Raw genomic sequence first — 7477 nt, 5'->3', positions numbered from 1 at the left:
CAACAATAATAATTCTTTTGAACAAATGTACTAGTAAATAATAATACTCCCTTTGTATTTTTTTATCTTTCTCACTTAGAATCTTGACACTATTCACAATTAGAGATAATCTTTTAGATTTTTCTCAAAATATAAGAAAAAATATAGTCATGTGGGGTCTTGTTTGATTCGTCTCAATGAGTACTTTATTAATATTCAATTATTATAATTTTTATTAATATGTAGTGAAAGATATTAATAATAATGAGTTTTTAAAATAAGCATGATATGATCTGAACTGTGATCTGATCTGATCTGGTCTGATCTGATCTGATCTGATCTGATCTGATCTGAACTTATTTTTTCTGATCTGATCTGATCTGAACTTATTTTTTCTGATCTGATCTGATCTGATCTGATCTGATTAGATCTGAAATAAGCAAAAATAAGGTGAACTGAACATAGCCAAACACAGCTTGAAACCACCTTTGTATGGAGCACCTGGAGGAAACCAAAAATAGGACAAATAACACATAACGCGCACAAAAGTCACAACAATAGCCTTGAAATGATTAATTTGATGGAATAGAGTTTTGGAGTTTAGGGGGAGGAAACTCATTTTGCTTGTCACATGATCACATCACACATGGGAGTTATAGAATAAATGAATAATGTACTAGATCTATCATCAATGTAAAACTAAATTATGGTTTGCTAGAGACTTCTTTTCATGGTAGAGAATTTGTTACAATCCAAAGTGTAAACCATTCATATAGAAATTAGAGGGGAAGGAGAAGTTTCTCGATACATTCATGCAATTATCTTAATTTCTTGTCGCTTTAGTTAGAGCATCTGCAATTGTATTGTCTTTCTCGAGAAATGTAACATTACTCATGTTGTTGAGCTAATGGCAAAGATCCCTGCACACATCCATCGTATTAGGAAACATATTCAAACAACCTGAATCTCCTGTTAGCATCCTACTAGCTCGAACATTGTTCGTATACAAAATACAATTTTGGATTCTTTCGATTTGCTAGAGACTTGAGTGTGTACCAAATGCTCTGCTTCTGAGAATTATTGGTTGATTGTGTTTGAACTACTTTAAAAATTGGAGAGTAAAATGCGTAATAATGAAACTTACAGATTTATAACTAGCTAGATTGTATTAAAATTTGGATTATGATTTGAGTTGTGGTCTGTAGCTACAAATGTTCAGTTACGTACACTGATGTGTACGTAAAGTGTTGATAGCATTTGAGATTGCGACAAATAGTCATTTTTATAGGAATAATTGGTACATGGATACTCTTGTACTTTTGTCTTTTTGGAATAAGCTAATAGAACACTATGGTATACATGTGAAAATAGCTAACAATCTTCACAAAGCAGTGATGGATCTATAAATTTGGAAATGGAGTAGGAAGATCAAATAAACTAATTCAAATACACAAGTTATAATTTCTTCTTAATATCCTCCGTCCTTAACATTTTTAAGATTATTCATGTAACTTATCGATTTTTATAATTAACAGGTCCCTTTGTTGGTTTAATTAACCAGAATGTGAAGGTTGAATGATTAACAATCACATTGTTAAATAAGATGGTCAATAATTATACTTTTTAGGAATTTGGTTGATCAATATGAATCTTTTATACGTCTATACTAACATATCTCTTATAAATTGCAATGATAGATATACCTGTTTTATACATCCATAGTTAGGTTGTACAAGTTTATGAATTAAATATTTGAGAAAAAAAATCTAGAAAACATTTGATATTCTTTTTATTAATAGGAAATTTTCATTTGGTACCATCGTACTCTGGGCTTTTCCATTTGGTACCCAACTATTTATTGGATTCTACATGGTACCACTATATTGTAGACTTATTCTCTACGATAACAGTTTGTTAGATAAAATGTTAGTATTGGGTTAAATATGGTTAGTAAATTGTCTCCTTTACGTGTCTTGTGCATTGAGAATTGTTCAGCTAAAGTTTGGGAGACATTTTGGCTCTTATGAGCCAGTTGAGGTCGAAAGTAGAGAAAAATGATTAGAATTTCGTTTTACATGTCAGGAAATACCTACTTGTTTTTTTTCAAATTGGACCTTAACTAAGTTTTATCGTTAAGGATAAAAATGACTCCCAAAATCATAATTACGCAAAATTAGACAAATCCCTAACCCTATTTAACCCCCAAACTAAAATTTTGTTTGTCATAATATTAAGATACAGAATAAACCCAACTACATGCTACCATGTAGAATCCAAAAAAAAAAAAAATAGGTATCAAATGGAAAACCCAAAGTATAGTGGTACTAGGTGGAATTTCCCTTATTAATATATAGTAGCCGAAATTCATTTATTCAACTAATTAATAATAGAAGCATCAAATATTAAGAGTATACACATATGAGTTGAGAATAGTTGTCCAACATTAAAAAAATAGAGAAAGAATGACTAATATAAACTCTCTTCGTTTTTTTTTATTGCTACATTTTTCCTTAACAATTGATTTTTATTTTAAATTGTTACATTGTTTAAACTTTGCTCTACTAAAAATAATAAATATTTTTATGATGTTTCACTTTTTCTTCCCAAAGATACTATTTGTCCACTTTCCCTCTTATATTATTATATTAAATGGGTAAAGTACCCCTCTAAAAAGCTTGAAATGATCTAAAATCTTGTGCAAAACACGATATAGCAATTAAAAAGATGAATGGAGTAGATTAATGAGATATTGAATTACTATACCTATTACCAATTGGTTTTAAGATACCAACCTTTTATGTGGTCAAGTAGCTCATATGTGAGTGGGAATCATAAGAGTATAACCCACACATGTGAGTTGAAAATAATTGTTCCATATTAAATCAAGAGAAAATGACTAACATATAATTAAGTGTGAGTTATAATAAATACAATTTCAATTAAGAAAATGATAATTGCTTTAATTTTGTAGAGGGAAGAAAAATTTATTAAAAGGGAGGAAAGCCTGATGTGGTACTAGGCATGAGGTTATGAAATATGAACCCATACCTCAATAGATCTGACAGCTGTATATTATACTTAATAACCAACAAGCCAAGTCTTCTTTCTTATCTAAATCTGAAAATTTGGATTTTATGGGTTAAATACAGTTTTTCCCCCCAAATATGCATCGCATGGATTGAGTACTTGTCATACATTTCTTAATCTAAATTCCTAAATGCTATTGAATAAAGTTATTGATATTTAGGCTCCATTGGTAGGGTGTAAAACGTTTTTCGGAAAACTGTTTTCCTTTATTTTAGTTTTTAATGTTTGGTTGGCAAAAGAGTGTAAATCCATTTTCCTTGGGTAAATTACTCTCCCAATAATGGAAAACCATTTTCCTTTCAAAATGAAGGGAAAACATTTTCCTTATCTCTCTTGTACACTTCTCTCACTACCTCCTTACTTTCCCTTTCATTTCCTTTCATTTCATCATTTCTTTACATCAAACCAAACAATGAAAAATAATTTTGGAATTGTGTTTTCCATTGTAAATTTTTTCCATGAAATCATTTACACTGAAATGTTTTTACAGGCCTTATCTGGTGGGCGCACGCACTTGCTAAGGTAAGCTGAGTTCATCATCATTATTGATTCTCACTTCTCAGCACCATGAACAATAGCGTCATAACTCATAAGGCTTGCAAAGACTTTAGCGCCGATCAGAAGATGAGAGACGGAACAACAGTCAGCAACCAGCAGCCAACAACCAATAGTTAATAGTTGAGTCCTAAGATATGAAAATAGATATCAAATAGAGGACAGTGGGGATCTACACGCGTCTTCTCCGAAACAAGCAGAAGCATATGAAACTGCTTAATGGACTATTCCTTCATCTTTTTTTTAGTTTTTACATTTACTTTTATTCAGAGATAAATATCATTTCTATTTTATTTACTTGTTTTGCCTAGTCACCTATGTGAGCGGTCATGTAATAAGATATTTTTTTGAGTGCTTTTGTCACTTAGTGGCATCTATATCTAGGCTGTAATTCCTCTCTCTTCCATTGGGAGAAACCAGTAAAAAGGACTGAGATCCTCCTGCTCCATTCTTCCTCTTTCTCAAATTCCTCTTATATTTTTGTGCGTTGCATCTGAAAGTTCTTGAAATAATTTAGTCATCATGGTATCAGAGCCACGCAACATCACCTGAAATCAGAGATTATCCTTTCTGTTCCACTCTCTTACACATGGGCTTCATTCAATCCAAATCTGACTACAGTTTGTTTCTTAAGCACTTTCCACCACCGTAACTGTAGCCTTAATTTATGTTGATGACCTACTAATTTGTGGTAACAACATGCCTCACGTTGATAAGCTTAAACACATGCTAGCTCAAGTCTTCCATATGAATGATCTAGGGGCCCTCATACTTACTTGAGCTGGAAATAGATCGATCTGTTAATGGTATTTTTTTTATCTCAGAAAAAATACATTACTGATATCCTCACTAAATACAACATGCTCCATGTGAAGCCTTTGCAACTTCCTATGGATACCGACCTCAAGCTTACCCTGACAAAGGTGACCTTCTCCCTGATCCTTCTGTCTATCAAAGACTCCTTGGGAGGTTGATCTATCTTACAATCACAAGACCAGACATATCGTTCACAATACAAATTCTCTTTCAGTGCATGCATCAACCCACTACCAGTCACCTTCAAGCTGCCAAACGACTCCTTAGTTACCTCACTGGTACAATCTCTCAAGGCATCTTGCTAACTAGCACCTCAGCTGTCCAACTCACGTACTGCCTAATGTGACAGTGATTGGGCTACCTGCCTTGTCTCTAGAAGGTCTACCACCGGTTATTGTATATTTCTGGGTACCTCTCCCATCTCATGGAAGACAAAAAAACAACCTGTTGTTGCATGATCCTCTGCTGAAGCAGAGTATAGAGTCATGGCTCTCCCTACATGTGAAGTCACTTGGATGTCCTCTCTTCTCAAAGACCTTGATCTCACCAAGCTTCCTCCCACACTCCTCAAATGTGACAACAAGGTTTCCCTGGCTATTGCTGCAAATCCAGTTCTACATGAAAAAACCAAACATGTAGAAATTGATTGCCACTATGTAAAGGATCAGCTCAAGGCTGGCACAATCACGACTGAACATGTCTCTTCTCAAACTTAAGTGGCTGACATTCTTACCAAGGTTCTTCCAGTCAAACTGCATCAAGCTCATGTTCAAAAGTTGGGAGCCTCTCCAAGCTCACTCTCTCCAGCTTGAGGGGGGTATTAAGAGATAAATAACATTTTTATTTTATTTACTTGTTTTGCCTAGTCACCTATGTGAGCTGTCATATAATAAGATATTTTGTTGAGTACTTTTGTCACTTAGTGGCATCTATATCTAGGCTGTAATTCCTCTTTCTTCCACTGAGAGAAATCAATAAAAAGGATTTAGATCCTCCTGCTCCATTCTTCGTTCTCTCTCTGAAATTCCTCTTATATTTATGTGTGTTCCATCTGAAAGTTCTTGAAATAATTAAGTCATCAACTTTTGCACAATTGCCAAGGAAACATGTAGCCATGTGGGGATCATTGAAAAGTAGAGCAACAAAACATAAAGTAGTTGTCTTTTTGTGTAATGAAGACAAAAATTATGGTATAAAGGTAAATAATATGTGGGTATCACATACTAAAAGTAGAAATATTTAGCAAATGTATCAAGTAAATTGAGACATTCCGAAAATGAAAAAATGTAACAACTAAAAAAAGACGTAGGAAATAAAAGGGCATTGCTTATTTAATTTAATTTGAACTTAATGAAAATTCAAATCTAGTTCGATTTGAGCGCCCTAATTCAAATACACCTAGACCTTTCAATGAAGCCAAGCATCTAATTCGAGTGTTCTTATATATGGCATGAACCTCCTAAGAGATAAAGATAAGGGCGAAGTTAGGCTTGGTTGTGGAGCAGGCCAATTTAACAAAGAATCTTAAATATGGTATGGTTGTGGAGGGTGTCAGTTTACCAATAAAACAAGATAGAACCATTGATTTTCTTCTCGGAATTGAACTCTTATTTCATAGATTGACGAATGTGAAAGCTATGTCGAGGCATGTAGCTAGGGGTCGTGGCTCTGTTCGGCCCGAACATAGCCTCACCACTAGATCAACACATTTGCCAACTTCATAGTAGATGGAATAAACAGTATACTTCATAGTTCACATAACAAATGCACACTCGGTTATCTAATTAAAATATCATATTTCAATGCGGTAGTACTATACTCATTCCGTTCTTATCTAATTATTAGTTTTTCTATTTTGACTCTTCACTATTCACATAATTCATTTTGATCTTATTTTTCTATAATATGAAAATAAATATTATCAAAATATAATCGAATATGTCTTAATGTACGTTTTTGTAATATTAACTTTTTATAATTTAAATTTATTAATTCTAAAATTATTTATAGCTGAAGTTGTTTATTGACAATGTGAAACAAGTGAACCACGAAATAAGAACCCGGAAAGTAATAATTTTTATTATATAAGGGAAGAGGAGGGAGACATCGAATATGGTAAACCCTTTTATACTCTTCAGTAATAAAATGCAAATTCACCATATTTTACCATTACACCCTCAATTAACAAAATATTTACATCATCCTTGATTACTGATTTTCAAAAAACAGAAGAAATATATATAATAAGTTTTACAAAAAAAAATTCATATATTATTATGCAATTGATCTTTTATTTCTTTCCGCATGTATTGCGTACATAGAGGAATTTAACTAATTAAAGCGATAACCAGTGAGTCTAGTAGCATGCATGACTCGCATAAAATCCAAAATCAAATGGTGCACAGATGTAAGAATTTGACGTTTTTACAAGTGTGAAGTGTGTAAAGATATTAGATAAGTACCAATGTATCATGGACGAAAGATAAGATCATCATAATAATAAGCTCAGACTTTTGCGAAAGGAAAACGTGAAAAATTTGACAATGACAAGTAACGCGTAAGTCGTAAGTGCGTAAGTAACTCATAACTTTTGACCGACTCTTTACGAATTAATATACATAGGCTATGTTTGATTCACCTGAAATTTTATGATCTGAACTTATTTGATCTGATCTGATCTGATCTGAACTTATTTTTTCTGATCTGATCTGAACTTATTTTTTCTGATCTAATCTGATCTGATCTGATCTGATCTGATCTGATTTACAAGATCTTATCTTATATAAAATATATTATTACTATTATATTATTACTTTGTAAATCATTATTATGCAATACATTATAAGATATTCTTTATAGTATTACTATTATTATCATTTTATTTCTATTACAACTTTTACACAACTTTTATTAATAATAATAATTATTATTATTATCATTATTATAAGCACAGCAATAATAATTATAATCATAATTATTATTATTACTAAAAATAATTATATAACTCAAGTCATTATTTTATAAGAGCACTTATAAATGT

Source organism: Beta vulgaris, chromosome 4 (assembly GCF_026745355.1).
Source record: "Beta vulgaris subsp. vulgaris cultivar EL10 chromosome 4, EL10.2, whole genome shotgun sequence".
Taxonomy (NCBI): Eukaryota; Viridiplantae; Streptophyta; class Magnoliopsida; order Caryophyllales; family Amaranthaceae; genus Beta; species Beta vulgaris.
This window is presented reverse-complemented; position numbering follows the sequence as displayed.